Here is a 17,960-nt window from a genome sequence, read left to right as displayed (position 1 = left end):
CGATTTAGACCTTTTTTGTTTAAAATCAAATAAAAACTACCATAGCGAAATAAATATGCTGAGTGCACTGTAATTATATGCACAGAACCTTTATTTTGAAATGTTTATTTTAGTAATATCATGTAATAAAATTAGGAAAAACTTTGTCAGACGCATAATGCTCACCTCTCTGATTTTGACCCTTATAGCGTACGAAATATCAAAGGAAATTCTATGACAATAGTCACAAGCACAAACAGTAGTTCGGGAGTTTCTCAACTTTTCCGGGAATACGAACGGAATTGTTGAAAACTTTAGAGTTTAGAATAACAGTGCAGTTCGGTTTTGACAAACGAATTTCTGAACCCTCAATCATATGGCAAAGTTGGCAATCGGATGGAGCCAATCAGAGATGTTTCTGTACTATTCCAGCGAGCAAATTTTCAAAATTTTCCGCTTCTATTATGAAAAAGATGAAAGTTAAAAAATGGAATGGAAACCATTTTGTTGGATTTTTTTTTGGGTTTTCATGCACCGAATTTTTTTTCCATAAATAACTTAAAAAATAAATCATACATTTTTTTGGTGAATATGTAAAGTTTTTATGCCACTTGATTAAACATACAGTCCAAAATAAAAAAAAGTTTGATTTGCCCTGATTAATTAAAAAACATACGACGAAGTTACGACGAATGAAATTTTGGGTAATTACTGAGAAAGTAGAAAAAAATTATCTCAATAACTTTTGGGTTTTGGACATAGGTCTGAAAGAAGAAAATACTTCTTATGACCTCCTCTATCACCGAAAAAATGTTGTCGTTTCATGTGCCCAACACTATGTATAGAAAGGCGGATCAATTTGCCTAAAATACTAAAGAGCACGTGTTAGATACTATTTTACGTTCATAAAAAACCTACTTTTGTTAAACATTCAAAATGACGAACGAGGCGGCATAAACATTAAACACGCAGCGTGAAGAGACCAGTTCAAGTTCTTAGCAAAGTTACGCAACGAACGATACCGGATTAAACCAGTGATAAGTGTTTTCTTGTTTGACTACACTTGAAGCTGTTCATAAAGGCTGGAGTGCCTGCTGCGAGGAAGATCATACTTCAATGTACTTATCAATGCTACTGCCAACAATACGCACCTTTTGCTTACAGTTCTCTCGCTTCAAATCATGGAGATTATGCCAAAAGCTATACAGTGTACTGAGTGTCGTCTTGAGATACTTTTTTCAGGTCGGTTTCACGTGAAAAATTCTGTAAAATATCTATTGTGTCTCGGTTACGAATGTGGAATTTAAGATGAGAGACTAAAAGTTAAGAAAACCTTTTGTATGTCACAAAATTTGATTTGAAAATAAAAACTACAACTTTTGCTTAGCGTAGTATATCTAGCCTTTATGAAGAACAATGCTTATACTCCTTCATCTCTCCGATTCTGACAGTGATCCCTCGTGGGGTTAGCCGAGATACTCCTAGTGTCATCTGTTGTCCGTTTTTGGCAACTTCGTGGCTTTTATCGCCTTTTTGTGGAGGATTTTGCTTTGCATGCGTTTGATGGATGGGCTCCAGGATAGGCTGGTTTGCATAAAAAACAGAAAAAGGTTTGTTTTCATGTTTTGGAGTATACAGCATGGATATAAGTACGGTGGCCTGCGCCTTAAAGTATACAGGCGGAGTTTTTAAAATAGCGATCCCTGATGATGAAGGGACCAGCTACATCTGTTATAAATGACGGGGACGTGTTGTGTGTGATGTGTGTAGCAGTGGTGTTTATGTGGATGTGCTTGAGCAGCATGTGAGCTTGAGATCGCTATTTTAAAAACTTCGCCTGTATACTTTTAGGCGCAGGCCACCGTACCTTTGGCGAGTTATTTTGTGTAAATTGTATCTGGTAAGTTAATTCTAGTCTTCTTTCCTACAACGCAATGGAGTAATAATCGTGATTTATTTCCACAAACATCCAAAAGCCATATTATAGTTTTTTTTTTTTACAGAATTATGAGATAAATATTCACGTTTCGGCTTACTATACTTTCCCATCAACCTGTATATATCTATAACAATAATCAAACAATAAACATACTTATACTAAACAAAATTTTAAATTATGGATAGAAGCTACGTGCAAAAACACCTATTCAAACTAACTATGTCACAACGTAACTAATAACCCGTTGTCCAATACATTAATGTTGGACGTCACTTTGATTGTCAGCCAGATGATAACGCTTCACAACATTTTAAACAAATTAAGTCGCCGACACTAGAGGTGTACCTCGCGACCTATATTGGTGTCGATGAAAAAGTTTAGCTGGAAAAATACATTTATGATATGTGATCACTAATAATAAACTGTTTTCTAGGTGCAACAATAAAACGACTGTGTATTTTTTATTAAAACCTGTAGGTACCTACTCGTATTATAAAGAGACTGTACCTATTTTTTTCTTTGAATTTCATCAATAACTTATTTATAATACCGAATACAATTACCCCTGATGTAAAAAGATGGACGTAATAATTTTAACTAAGTATGTGTGTATATTTTCATTACGAAGTAACATATCGATATCGATCAAACCACGCTACGAACAACACTACCCGTTCTATTTAATAAACGTCGGACAAGAGTGGAACATGTTCCGAACAGCATTAGCTACTGTTTTAAACTTAGATTAATAATACACGAATAAAATGGTCTGTCACACACAAAATCAATGCAAAAAACTTTTCGCATTTGGTCTACTGTAAAACTGTTCTAAGTTCAACCAAAATGGCAACCATTGTACCAGTTAATAAAGTCACAAATCTTGTAACCGAACGAATTTAAAATATTAATGTTGGTTTTAAATTTTTTAAGGTGAATCTTTATAATAACTCTCCAAAAAGTTAGTATTAGGTAAAATTTTTAGTATTAGGTATGACCATTTATAAGTAAAACTAAATCCAATTATTGAGTTCATTTTGAAGACCAAAACCTTATTTAAGGAGTCTAGTAGGAGTTAAACAATGGGAAACTAAACAGGTGATGACTTCGTAACCCAATCATTAGACCTTTATAATTACAAATATACTGCTGGACGTACAACCTTACATTATTCGGCTATGTAATGTATTTTATTTACTGAAATAAAGAGCAGGTTTCACTTACATAAGTTTAATGTAAAATTCTAAAATAAAATATAAAAAATCTTTTAAACTATTTCTACCTAAAAATCCAAAAAAATCCAACAACTACTACCTACCACCAACAAAACACTTTAGGCTGAAATCAGCCACACAATCAGTGGTTATATTCAACTGCATGCAGTTGTTCTGTGTGTTGATATTGGCATCACTCGACTGCAGCCGACCACGTGCAGTTGATATCATGACTGCATGAAGTCGAACGTATAACCGACGGCACCGTAGCTAAGGTGGTAGTGAAGCTGCTTCCGAAGCTGAGGGCCGCGGGTTCGAATCCCGCCCAGGGCAAACATTTGTGTGAAAATTATTTGTGTTTGCCTTGTGTCTGGTTGTCGTTTATTATATATTAAATATGTAATATGTAATGTATATCTACACAAATACATACATAGATCTATGTATGTATTTGTGTAGATATATCAGCTGTCCGACACTCATAACACAGGTTCAACCTAGCTTGGATATCGGATGGCCGTGTGTGATATTATTATTATTATAAAAACTGCAAGCAGTTGAATACCTATAGCAACTACACACAGTCGCTGCGATGCAATCCGTCTATAGCTAGCCATACTCTATGTATAATGTTCATTAACAATGCACATCATAGTTACCTATCTAAAAACGAACAGTTATTTGACGCAAATAGGGTATTCTGAGACAAAGGATAATTGTAGATGTGTCGCAGGAATGTTCAATTTCGTCGATAGTGACAAATAGGCAGGTCCTGAAAGTCCTGATCCCTTTTACTGGAAACTATTTGAACACTTCGCGCCAACCTTACTCCCACTGGAGCCTTTTTCAGTGGAGGTACTTTTTATCTTTTATATAGACATTTATCTCCTCATATCTTGAATCTCTAAGCTATTCTGTAAATTGTTAAAGGCGTGTTTTAGTCAAGCTGGCAAATTCTTCGGTGAAAATAATAGCGAGACGAACGGACATTTATAAATCTAATTACTGGACTTGTACCTACTGATATTTTATCTTCTTTATTATCTCTCTAGCAGAGACAGAATAACTGTATTAAATCATTTTCTATTCGAATAAAAACGAAATCTTAATCCAAATTAAATCACTTATGTTACCCGTCTATTGGCTGCATTTTTTGCATCATATTAATTCTAACTGTACCTATGTCATATATAAAATGCATACTGAGCATGAAACATGAATTTAGATTATAAAAATACTACAATTAAATAAGTTAGCACCGCTTTTAAATAAACAGCGGCAGCGACACAATATGTTTTAAAACGAGATTAACGTGACCATAGACACGGGGAAGTGGAGCAGTTAAACTAGCAAACGAGCGTTCATAAATTCACACCCCAACTGTAGGTGTGTAAGACATACCCGTCTACATAAGTGATGCTTAGGGTGCTTATACAGCTCATGTATTAGATGTTTTTGTGATATCCCAAGGTCATTATTACAAAAAGACGACCGAATGGCGTAGTGGTTAGTGACCCTGACTACTGAGCCGATGGTCCCGGGTTCGATTCCCGGCCGGGGCAGATATTTGTTTAAACAGATATTTGTTCTCGGGTCTTGGATGTGCCCGTAAAATGGCAATAGGCCCGCCCCCTATAACATTGGGACTAACATACACTCTGGCGAAAAGTGGGTGCAGCAATGCACCTCTGCCTACCCCGCAAGGGAGTACATTAGTACAAGGCGTGAGTGCGTGTTTTTTTTTTTTTATTATTACAAAAGTTGTTCATAATAAAGAGCTCTGTGACCTACTTTCGGATTTGCACTTACGAAAGACTCACCCTGTATATTTAACAGACAAAAGATCCTAGAGATTTTATTACAAATTTCTTCGTAATGATCAATATTTAAACGATAAAGGAGGATGGGCAAAAATGTATGGGAGCTGGTATACCTTGCAATAATAATGAGTCATATATGTATAGAAGGGTAATTTTATTTATTTACATATGTACTAGGTCGCATCTTTCTAAGAGTTGTCGGATCTGAGTTCTACTACTTTGAAGCTGACATTTTTCAGTAAAAAATCTGAACATTGAAGAGTAGGGATTTCAAAAATAAAACCAATCAGGACAGATCACGCCGCACTTAAATCTACTGGTTTCAATACATGGTTATTGTGTTTTATTGCGATAATTTCATAAATAAAGTTGAAAAAGTAAAAAATTACACCGTATTGTGGTAAGCAGTGGTAAGTCTTCTAAAATCCCTATACAAATGCTTGGTATAACACATGTTTGGATGGCTATATTTCCGAGTGGACAACTATTTTGAGGAGACTTCCATAGTAACTATTGATTGGGATAATATACCCAATTTAAAAAGTAATATCTGATCTCTATTGACTGTATACCAAAATGCAATGGGCATCCTCCTTTAGTCTCTAGATTAAATTAGTCCTAAATAAGGTACAAACAATATTTTACTTATAATAAGTAAAGATTCTCATGTTTGTCTAATAACTTTCAAGATAATTCGTTTTATAATTAGTTGCCGTTAAAGCGCGAATCTCGAGGACCTATTTCGGAAATACAAAGTTTCCAGTTTTGATAGAACTGAAAAGCCATCTCCCCGACGTTTTGTCTTTAAAATTGAACGAACTTGGGCTCTATTTATTAATCATTCCGATGAAGTCGCGCAATGTTTGCGTTTAATTATAATCATTTAGGCAATGAGCAATGAGATCAGGATTAAATAAATGGTATTATTATATACATACATACATGTATTCTTATTGATAACTTACCATCGTTAGTTGACGTTTTGTTTAGTAGGTGTTTTGACAGGGTGCAGAAGTGTATGGCTGCTGAATCAGCTGACTGTACCTTATGTCGTTATGAATTGTTTTGTATACCTACCTAATAATAAGTTCTTTTTTCTATTAATTGTAATCTAGAGGAATGACTAGTGGTCGTACAAACTGTAACAAGTTTCAGAATCACTAGGTTAAGCGAAAAATATATTGAAAACTTTTGTAATTAAATAAATAAATAAAGTTACATAATATAAATACCTAAAAAAAGAGACTATAAAGACTATAAAATCTACGTTAATGTCGCTTAAGCAATCTCTCTTCTTCTATGTCACTTTTAAATTCATATTTAATGTATTTAAGCTATAGGTTTTTGCCGAAGTTGTAAAGTAATCCAAAAGGTGGTGAATCTGGGGGTCAAACAGAACAATATTTGGAAATTCTATGAAGAAGTAAAGTTTACAAAGTCGTAGTATAAAATATTGTTTAGAAATATTGCCCTTTCGACTTACTACCCCAATTTTGCAACACCCTGTATAAACAATTCAAACTGGATCCGGACACACAATAAACTAACTTCTCAAACACACAGATTCCTTCTCAATACTTAGCCCGAGCTCAAGCACGCTTTAATCCTATTAAAATTCCATTTCCCAACGGTCGAGTTTGAAATTCAGCATTCATTTGTACAGTTGCCGGACAGTCGGGACGCCAGCTCAGCATATTACCTTCTGGAACTTTCCATCTTTACGATGTAAGTCGTGCGCGGCCAATTTATTAAATGCCGACTCGGTAACGTGCGACTTGGACGGAATTTCAGCTTTTACCGCAGCACTGCAGGGCTGCATCTTGAGATCTTGTGAGTGAATCCCGCCCATTTGGGTGTTGTTGGATGCATACAGTTTTTTATAACAAAAAAGAAGTAGGTGTAAAATTCGTCTATGTATGTTTTTTGGTATGTATGTTCATTTCATTCACCGATTTTTCACTATTAATGGACTGATCTTGATAATTATTTATTTAAGGTTCACCTCAGGGATGGTCCCATTTTAACTTATAAAAATAAAATCCTCCCTCGAAGGTAGTGCTTATATTAAAGTGTACTAAGTAGGCCACTTTAATTATTTCTTTCTTTGCTACTGCAGTTGTTTCGTACGAACTTGGTTTGTTCTTTGTTTTGTTTTCGGACGAACTAATAAAGAACAGGAAAGTTTTAACTAATTAGGTAGAATGTTTGGGCAATCGTATCGGTGTAGTGGATGGTACGAACTTACTTATTTATGAACTAATTTGTCTACGAACTAATTAAGACTTATCCTTTGATTTATTTCCTGCTTAGCTACGATTAGTCGACAATCGTCCACTACTGGATATGGGCTTTTTAACCGACTCCAAAAAAAGAGGAGGTTCTCAATTCGTCGGGATTTTTTTATCACTTTATGTATATACAGGGTTTTATGATTATAAAATGGTTATTTCGACGTAGCATTGTCAAAAAATACTAATATAAATATTACCGAAACACTTATCTGTAAATTTATCAAAATTCTAGAAGACCATGCCAAATATTGGTATTACGAGTTCTACGATTACAATATGATTTTGTACTCCGTACCTAGAGGTACATATCGGATAGAAGAAATGGCAAGTTAATGGAGCACGATGTTTTGTCTCCAATGTTTTCTTTACATACTTCGGCTCGCACATTTATCATCGTGAAAGGCTTTTTCAGACAAAAACACGACACGACATGTCCTGAACGACTTGTTCAAATTCTTATAAAAAATGTACTTCAATATATCCGAGTAGAAAGACAAATACAAAAAAAATACAAGCGACAAAAACAAATACTTTTACGTCAAATTACTCGCTCACACTACGATCTTTCATATATCCGAAGATATACCCCCCCCCCCTTCCCCCATCAAACACATCCATTTACAATATCGCGCGAAACTCATCTTATTTCGTACTAGCTATTTTTATTATACAACCGACACTTATGTGGGGCTAAAAAAACATATACGCCTACGCCCGTAAATCGGATGGTAAAATATTGAACCTCACTTTCGCCGGGTAATCATAAAACCCGGAAGGGAATTATGGTAAGACATATTCAACGCTGTAAGAATGATTCTTACGCAATCTTTCGCTTATCGCACTTCGTATCACTCTCTCCATAACACTAAAGGTCAACTGGAAGAGACTGCTAGTTGCATTAACTTTGCCTATGTACAGATTTATTTGTGTGCCATGATGATGATGATGATGATTATGCGGTCCGACCGATTTCGGTCACGGCGACCGCTTCGAGGATCAGACTCGTCGCTCGTGTGCTCGCATGTGGCTTGTGTAGCCTATCTTATTCGTGAAGAAGATTCTTTTTTTGTGTGCCATAATATAAACTTAAAAATAACTCGATTGTATGCATTCTTGTTCTTAGAGTGACGGTGGGAATCACTAGAGCTGAACCAGGATTGGTCACCGTGATGAGAGTGCACCCTGGTCAGCCTTTGACTGACCAGGCCCTGTAGCACGGGACGTTATTAAGACGTGACAAAAGTTCTCCGTCGCGCTCGCTCTTGAGGCGGCGCGATGCAAAACTCTTGTCACGTCTTAAATGCGCCCCGTGCTAGCCCTTCTGGGTGCACCCCGGCCGGACGTATAATTATGTACAAGTTATGTACAAAGTGCATTACTCTTTTGTGCACTTCACTCATTCGGTATAAACAACAGATACTGTAATATTCATTTTATATCATGCGTATCACTGTATATGTTATAATTGTTATTACTATTTCAGTAAAATACACGTGCGTATAATTAATAATAATTGCCAATGGTATATAAATACACTTCTTGAATAAGTAATTGTTCTGGGAACAGCCAACCCTTCACAATTTTGTCTCGTTTTAAATAAACATAATTACGTTCGCATTTAAAATTCCCTCAAGTCGCACATTACATTTCAGTGTACATATTAATAATAGCTTGTTATTTGAAACAGTAGAGTGGGAGTTAGAAGTGGGCAGTATGTACCTACAAATGGGTTTACTTGATATAGAATAACCCTCGAATTCATGAAACGATCTGTGAGTTTACAAGAGGCTTGTGAATGCAATAGTGACCGTTATACTCGACTTTTGACTTTTTGTCTAACACAGAGTAAAATTTCGAGTATTTCGATAACACTTAAGTAATATCCTCGTATAAAGAGACATTTCATTCTATAATGTATAAAGTCAAGGATAATAATTTTATGCTATTTATATTATATTTTTCTATATTATTCACGACACGTGTAGTAGTTACCGATTTAATTGCCCCAAAGAACGTGGTAGTTAGCTTAATATTAATAACTACAATAAATGGCTAATAATATGGTGTATATATCAGGGCAGTGATTTCATTGGATTTTTATACAAAGTACCTAACCTATATTCACCTTCATAAATAGCTGTACGGTTTACAAGCTAGCGTGGGAGTTCAAACTTAGAAAGAGTTCAATGTACGGTAATAATCGGGCAACTCACTTGCAAGTCCCTTATGAATCTAATTACAAATACATATAAGTCATCAATATTATTATAATGTATGTAACTAGTAACTACTCGTCTGTATGTTTATAACAAATAACATACCCTCAGAAACTTACCTATTTCAAAAGTATTTTGAAAATAGCCATATCTGTGTCACATTGCTGGGCAAAGGTCCATGCTTATTCCACTGTCCATGCAGGTGCCCCCGCCATCTCCACCTAGACACAATTAAATCTTTAAAAGCGATGTGAAGTTCACGAAGTATGTGTTAAACAACAACAATCACGCACACCTTGTACAAATGTACTCCCTTGGGTAGGCAGAGGTGCATTGCTGCATCCACTTTTCGCCAGTGTTATGTTAGTCCCAATGTAATGTGTTAAACACCATTAGTTTTTATTTCTCGCTAGTGCAATAGTTTATCACTCAAACATCTTATCACCACATCACCACCATCGTGATGTTTAAATACAAATCGCGCTAACAAATTTCAGATTCCCCGCTAAGATTCCGCTACAAACTAACACTGTTAGCCGCAGTTTCAGGTTCGCTATATGTTAATCTTCACCAAGTTCCCAACTCCAAACTCCACATTCGCAAGTTGAAACTCGTGAATTCGAGCGTCTTCCAATTGATTAAACCACAGAGTGGTGCGGCTGTAATTAATAACGTATTCTACATGCGAACTTACATACACACATACACGTGTTTGCAGGGTGTTCCAAAAGTGGAGAATTTGGAAATTATCAAAATACGTTACACCAACAATTTTCCATTCCTAAGACAAACCCTATTCGACCTACTATACTGGGATTTTAACGGCCTGTACAATTGTTCACCACTAAGTACAATAAACGGCGGAGTAATCGGTGAACATACATAAAAAAAAGATCCCGACGAATTGAGAACCTCCTCCTTTTTTTGAAGTCGGTTAAAAATACTTTAAAATCTTCATAATTACGACTAGATACATATAGCAAGTTTAATGAATGAACAAGATTTAACGCAAAAATTAACATAATAGTACTTAAAATGCCTAGAAACTTATTATGCGTAACAAAACAAAGTCCCATTCATAACACAGTTTGTTACAATTGTAATGTAAGTAAAATTATTACAACTCCTTACCGTAAACTTACTGTCTCCTAAGTAAGAAATTCCTTCAGGAAAGTTATTTAAAGCAGATTTGGCGTTCTTATTTACTTGTCTGGGCCTTGCGGAGATTATTTATTTACGCGGTGTTGCCAGATATAATTTATTAACTGAAGGGGTCTGTGTTTAATTGTACTTAATTTAATTTTAATTAGATAGGTATACAAGTGAATTATTTTGGTAAAGTTTATCTACAGTCAACTTGTTCACTTCCGGAAAAAATATAACTTATTAATAATAAGTAAACGCCAACGTAAATTCATTTAACTACAAATTTATTACATAGAAACCACGTTAGCAAATTTAGTCTACTGTTTACTCCTCTCCTACTCTATACTGATGAAAAACTAACGAACGAGACCTGTCGTGCAATCGGCATTATTAATACAACGAGATACGACCGAATGGCGTAGTGGTTAGTGACCCTGACTTCTGAGCCGAAGGTCCCGGGTTCGATTCCCGGCTGGGGCAGATATTTGTTTAAACACAGATATTTGTTCTCGGGTCTTGGGTGTTGATATTTATATTTAGTATCTATCTATCTATGTATTTGTGTAGATATATCAGCTGTCCGACACCCATAACACAGGTTCTGCCTAGCTTGGGGTCGGATGGCCGTGTGTGAGATGTCCCCACATATTTATTTATTTTATTTATTTATTTATAATACAACGAGATAGAGTCGTAGCCGTTTTTCCTCATATACAGTGACCTCTCTGGTTCTTACAAGTGTACGCCGTACTTCCCCTATTTCCCCAGTGTAGGTACTTCGGAAATATACGTCTTGTGCTAATGTACGGCACGCTCCGTAGCAACACTCCGCGTCTTGACCGTAAAGTACTTAGTATCAAAACAGGGAGCCCATTCTGGAATACTGCAGCTATTGTGAACTTTCGCTATCGCTGTCGAATATCGCTGCAGGCCCTAGATTTATGAATTTATTAAAGCATACATAAAATATTTTGGTTTACATTTTTAGTTCTTCAAAACTGTATTTATGCAGTTTCGTGTGTCAGCGGTTGGATGAGGAAGGCCGAGGACCGAGTGTTGTGGCGCTCCTTGGGAGAGGCCTATGTCCAGCAGTGGATGATTATTGGCTGATGATGATGATGATGATGATGATGATGTGTGTCAGTGAATGTCGTGAGTAATACCGTATGTGAGCACAAACCATAAGGTATATCAGATGATCCATTTAAATACTTTGCACTGAAGTATTTTGTATTACATCTCTAAGCTCCCTTTTTCTTACAATACATATTTATAAATGTACAACAAAGACACTATATTATTTCTTGTGAAAAGAGAAAATACATAGTTTTGTATCTGAAAAACACGATCCGTCCGTGACCGCTGTTTATTTGCGGAGCTCAGACAGCAAGATGGCCGCCTCTATCATACGTGATGCAGGGTCAAGGCTCGGCGGAGCTCGTTTAAATATCTGCTCAGATTTATTCACATATTTAAGCTTTATTGAGTACTAGCCTTTGCCGCGAGCTTCGCCTTAAAAGGTTTTCCCGTCGGTATTCCGGGATGGAAAGTAGCTTATGTGTCAATCTAAGGTATCAGGTATTAGTTTGCGAGGAAGCGTTAAAACAGCATCCATGCATCCAATCTACATGTTGCATTAAAATCTTTAGGACGGTTTATGTACTGAATATGTAAAATTTATTTCTTTTCGTAACCCCTTCTATTTTTTTTAGGAACGTGTTTTCCCGCCCCTAAGTTTTTAGACACCTTGGCATCATTATTTACTAACCCTATATGATTATTGTCTTGATCACATTTATGCACCATAAGCCAGCCTTCTTCATCAAACCACTATCGGCTACATATCTAAGGTTTTCGACTCAGTTGGAGGGCGTTCCACGCCACGTTGCACTTTCATAACTTACAACTTGCTAAATACACGTCGCCGTACCAAACGCTGGCAAAGTAAAACTTAAACGATAAGTGCCATTTATAGTTATGGCAAACTATAACATAAATTAACTTGGCTGGATGATTAGCTCGCATGCCCTAGGGTTCGTGTTAGCACGCAAGAAATTAACTCAGTCAAACTCAGTGGCGGACCTAAATCGATATTTTGTGTTCCAATGCCGAAAAGTTTTCCCTTTGCGTGTTAAGTTTAGCCTCGGAAATTCGGAAAGCATACAGAGAGAGATTTTTTTTAGCATTCCACCGAAAGTCTGATTAGTGTCCGCTAAAAATAAATTCGATGTTTGAAAGAGTTATTTTCTGTTTATCTGTTCAAAAGTGGCTATGGGGGTGTATTTTTAGGGATATAGCATAAATTAACGAATATAAACTAACGTTACAATTTTTTGAAGTTTATTTTTTAAGCTGTATTATTTTATATATTTTATAATCTAAAAATCGAGTGAACATTGAAATACTTTATTATGTGTGGTGACCGTGAAAACGGAACTAACGTTCATCAGAAGTAAAAGAAGATACTTAATTAACTTAACTTATTTTATTACTGAATTGATTAAATTATTATGTTATACTATTTTCAATAGGTTTGTTTCAAAAATGTTTTTTTTTATTCTGTTTTGCAAAGAATGTAAAAATATGACAGGCCCTCACAACTAAAAATTATAACTCTCTATCAAAGTATAAAGTGGTTTAATTGAAAGAGGAAAAAATACATGTCTGCTATTTTACTAAATATAATTTTGATATTTGTACCATGAATTGAATTTTATACATACTACCCTAGCCTTTGAGAAGAGTAGATCGCTTTTCACCTAAGTTCAGGGCATACTGAAAACCAGCGCTGCATAGATTATACGAGGTATAACTCGCAGCATTGCTGAGTTTGTCCTTTTGCCACCTTTTAATCTTAAGTTAATTTTTGTATTTGTGTTTTATTGTGTTTTCCCGATTATGTGGCAATAAATGTTTTTTCTTTCTTTCTTTCTTTCTTTCTTCTGTAATTTATATACAGGGTCGCATTTAAGCGTGAAACACAACACTGAACGAAAACAGATTGTATCGTCGGGAACTTGGATCATTTGGATAAGAGTCCAACTTTATAATTAAACCAAACTTGTAGTGAATGTTTCTAAAATATTTAGACATTTAGGTCACTAATTTAAATTCCTGAACTGTCCCGTAACGGACACAAGCCCGGACACATGCTTTGACCCTTTTAAAATCAAGTCTCCATGTCAGATTTAGTGCCAATTTCTCCATTGTCGGTTATGTTGGAATAATAATGTAAACGAGTATAAACTTATTGTGTTGTATTTAAGAAAAGTAAGTTATGTACTTGCTCTATGGGCACATGACGTCTGTCTCTTTTCATCTTACCTGTCTAACCGTGTATACATATCAAATAAAATCCAAATTACCAAAAGTAATCCCGCTGCTTTTAGTTACGCCTATCCAATAGGTTATCTAACCGACAGGGATTGATTTATAAATTAAACGTCATCTCCATATAAAATTCATGACAGATGTGTCAAAAGTTAACCACTACTCCCTGGTTATGCTCTAACCGAGAATGGAGAAATTGGCACTTAGAAATGGATTATATGTATTGTAGGTACGCTAGCTTTTTCTTGTCTCAAAGTGTTGTTTCATACTGTTGGATATGAGTAGTAGTTGAATAACCCTCATTGTCTGTCGTCTATAGGAAATAATTAAAATTTACGCTTTAAAAAAAAACGCTTAAGTATAGGTAAGGTTAATCAATTCATATTAGTTCATTAATTTCAAGTTTACTCGAGTTAAGTATGAAAATAATATTACAAGTAATTAGGTACCAGCAAAAATATAAAATACTTAAGGATAAAATAGGTATATAATTTTTTTAAGCTATGAATTACCTAGTTTTAGCTTAGCACCCCTTCAGTTCGTTTTGAGTTTCCCTCTGAAAAAATATAGTGCCTACCCTTATGGTATAATAGCAGAACCAACTAAAACTCACCTTCATTGCAATAGCAAATATTGTCGACAGCTGTAACTATTTTATAATAATAATATCTCCAAGAATCCAAGTTCTTTCAACAACTAACAACACTGCAGTTTTCACCAATTTCCACTTACATTTCACTTATTACACTTAAAAGTTTGCCTAATTAACTACACAACCAATCACTTAACACATCGTTCATACCAACGTCAGTATTAACCTAATTAAACCTTTGACACGCAGAAAACGAACTTCGAAAAAAAAACGCACTACAGCAAAAAGTTTTTGCACGATTCGATTTTTAAATCCAGGAGCACAAGTTGCGAAAAAGTAAACTGGGATCAATCCAGCCGGCCAGTGTCACAGTAGTTTATTTATTTCGAGTTGAATTTTAATAAATTATTTATCGCGGGCTATTTTCCCGCCGCGCGGCGCACGTCCGGCCCGTACCGAGCGTGGAGTGAAACTGAAGCGAAGGCACTGCGGGTAACCTATTGGCTGCACGCGAAAATGGTATTTTTGCTTTATTAGCTAGTGTGGTTTTCTTTTAATTATTAAGTGCGCCGTCGCTCGTAGAATTAGATTACTTATGTTTTTGCATGTGGTTTTGTACGTTAGTGGAGCAAAAGGTTAGTTGAAATGGAACTGTAGCGTGTTTATATGCTGAAAACATGGATACTTTTTATTTCGCGTTTGATTTTTCGGATGTAAGGTTATGTTACAACTGGGTTTCCTCTGAAAATTCAATATTTTAAATTAACTAACACCAACATTTTATAGAAGATAAACAATTTAGATATTCTATGGTTTTAACTCAAATAGTTTTGACCCCGGAATTCCTTAAAATCGTTGAGCCATCACAAAACGCGAGTTGGAGTTTTAAATCCCGATTAGGTCAGCACCAACTAATGTTTACGGATTAGGTAACCGTATTTATTTATTAATTTATGTAAGTATAAGAGTTAACCGAATTGATGAATGTTTTGTTTACCGATTACTACTTATTATAATCCCTACTAGATGAATAATTACATATTTACGTCATTTTTCAGTTGTTCGCAATTAAGGTATGTACATTTTAAATAATTTAATTGGTCTTCAGTTGGCAACCATTTCCGCCAGACTGCTCCGGTCCATTTTTTCCTAGGTACAAGTGACTATAGATACAAACCTACTTTGTGAGTATTTTAACGCAAGAGTAAGTAACTAGTTCTACCGACATAAGACTAATAATCTGTAAGTTGCAAATTTTCTAATTTATAATCATTCATAATTATTATGAATGATTATAAATAATTAATAATTAATATTATGAATAATTACCCATAGATATTTAGACGTGGCCCACGTAAGGTGTGAACTAGTAAAGTGCCGGCCACACTCTCGCTCGATTAGCCGCCGCCTTATAACGCACTGCCTCAATCTCGTTAGCAGAAGCGGCAAGAGTGCGCCCACTGTATACAGGGTGTTGCAAAAAGGGAATAGTAAGTAAGTAGGTGGTGATTTCGGTGGTCATTCTGAACAACTTTTGGTAATTCACGAAACATTTGCTTAACTAATAGCTATAGAAATCTTCACATGACTTTTCACTACAACAGTGATTTAATGGACAACATTTCATTTTCTTGACCCTATATTTTTATTAGCTTTTCGGAAAGTTTATAAAAAATTAGAGGACCCGTATTTTTTTATTTTGTATATACATTAATTTTAGCATGTTATTTTTAACTTTAAAGTTAATTATTTTAAAACCGGAAATGACGTTACATATTAGGCTCCATTTTTATTTTTGACTTTTGCCTTAGTCTCGAAAAATACATAAATGACACTGACAAGTGACATTTAAACTTTGTTTACATGCCAACCAACAAATGGGTCATTTTCAAATGACATTGATATTTACGATGATACAAAGTACTTATAATATAAAAAAAAGCAGAAACATTTTTCAGAAGCATTTTTTCAGCTGTGTAGGCGGTGGCATGCTCTGGGACATATTATGTAGAGGTCATCTCTTAATACGTACTAACCATTTTATATGATAAATTTAAAAAATAGACAGAAAGTGTCAGAACAGAATTTATGAAAATGACCCACATAAACAACAACGTCACGATAAAACGTCAACGTCAATCAAAAATTAAAGTGACAGTTACTTTGTTTTTAAATCTATAGGCTTTGATCATCAAAATGCATCGCACCTGATGCATGACGTCATCAGCACTTTTTTACTATTTTATGATTTTCTCGAAAATGATACATCCAAAAAATACTAAAACATTTTTTTGTGGCGTTTAGTGCTAAATCTCGATATGGTTTTCGATTTATAGCAGCTTTAGTTTTTTGAAATGTTGTCCATTATATTTTTTCATGAATATCTAAAACCCTACAACAACGTTTTTTTTAAATGCCCCTTTGAGTTACCTTCTTTCGGCTTACTTACTTACCACTTTTGCAACACCCTGTATAAGCATGTATTTTGTCGCGCCATTTACTTTTTCATAATAGCTTTATTGTAAGCTGTTTGGGTGGCTGGGGTTTTAACGATTTTTACCAGGGATATTGTTAACTTGAATTTAAAATATACAGCTTAGCTGTATTAAAACCCTGCTTACAGGGATTTTTATATGATATATTCACTGTACGTATTAACTACGGTAAGAAAATCATATTATCATTTTTACCAAAGCAATTATACCTAATATTGCAAATGTAGGATTTTATAATTAAAATTTATTAGGTAAGGACATGTAGGTTTTGACATATTTTTCACAAAACTAACAACGTATTTTACTTTTTAAAGTTAGATAATAAGCACAATAGGCTAAAATCTCTTCCAGGCAACCATTACTTAATATCTAGTGATTACCAGGAGGAGAACTAGCTAAGCGAAACTCGCTAGCCAAAGTATCACAATATTCGCTCTCAAGTATTTGGGCAATCTTCTATATTAAAATTCTTATTAAACTCCGATTCCATTTATAAAGGGTTATGTTAGTTATTATGAATTTCTTATTTTGTTGTGTAGGTATTTCATAAACTAAGCTTGAAATGTATAAAGGTCCCATTTTTTGGTACTTACGCGAAACATTTAGATTTGTACTCACTTGTAGGTCGCGAGCCGTATCGCCGTTTTTAGGGTTCCGTAGCCAAAATGGCAAAAACGGAACCCTTATAGTTTCGTCATGTCCGTCTGTCCGTCTGTCCGTCTGTCACAGCCGATTTACTCGGAAACTATAAGTACTACAGTGATGAAATTTGATGGGAATATGTGTTGTATGAACCGCTACAAAAATATGACACTAAATAGTAAAAAAAAGAATTGGGGGTGGGGCCCCCCATACATGTAACTGAGGGATGAAATTTTTTTTTTCGATGTACATACCCGTGTGGGGTATCAATGGAAAGGTCTTTTAAAATGATATAAAGT

General features: G+C 35.1%; 1 protein-coding gene across 1 annotated transcript in view; it reads right to left on the bottom strand.

Moving 5' to 3' along the window:
* The window catches only part of LOC105385731, a 201,768-nt gene extending 186,786 nt beyond the window's left edge, over positions 1-14,982 (bottom strand). The window contains exon 1 of the mRNA XM_038120319.2: positions 14,546-14,982. The gene's annotated coding sequence lies outside the window, so the exon portion shown is untranslated. The remainder of the gene's footprint in view (positions 1-14,545) is intronic.
* Positions 14,983-17,960: the final 2,978 nt, after the last annotated feature.

This window comes from Plutella xylostella, chromosome 14 (genome assembly GCF_932276165.1).
Source record: "Plutella xylostella chromosome 14, ilPluXylo3.1, whole genome shotgun sequence".
Classification (NCBI taxonomy): Eukaryota; Metazoa; Arthropoda; class Insecta; order Lepidoptera; family Plutellidae; genus Plutella; species Plutella xylostella.
This window is presented reverse-complemented; position numbering and strand designations above follow the sequence as displayed.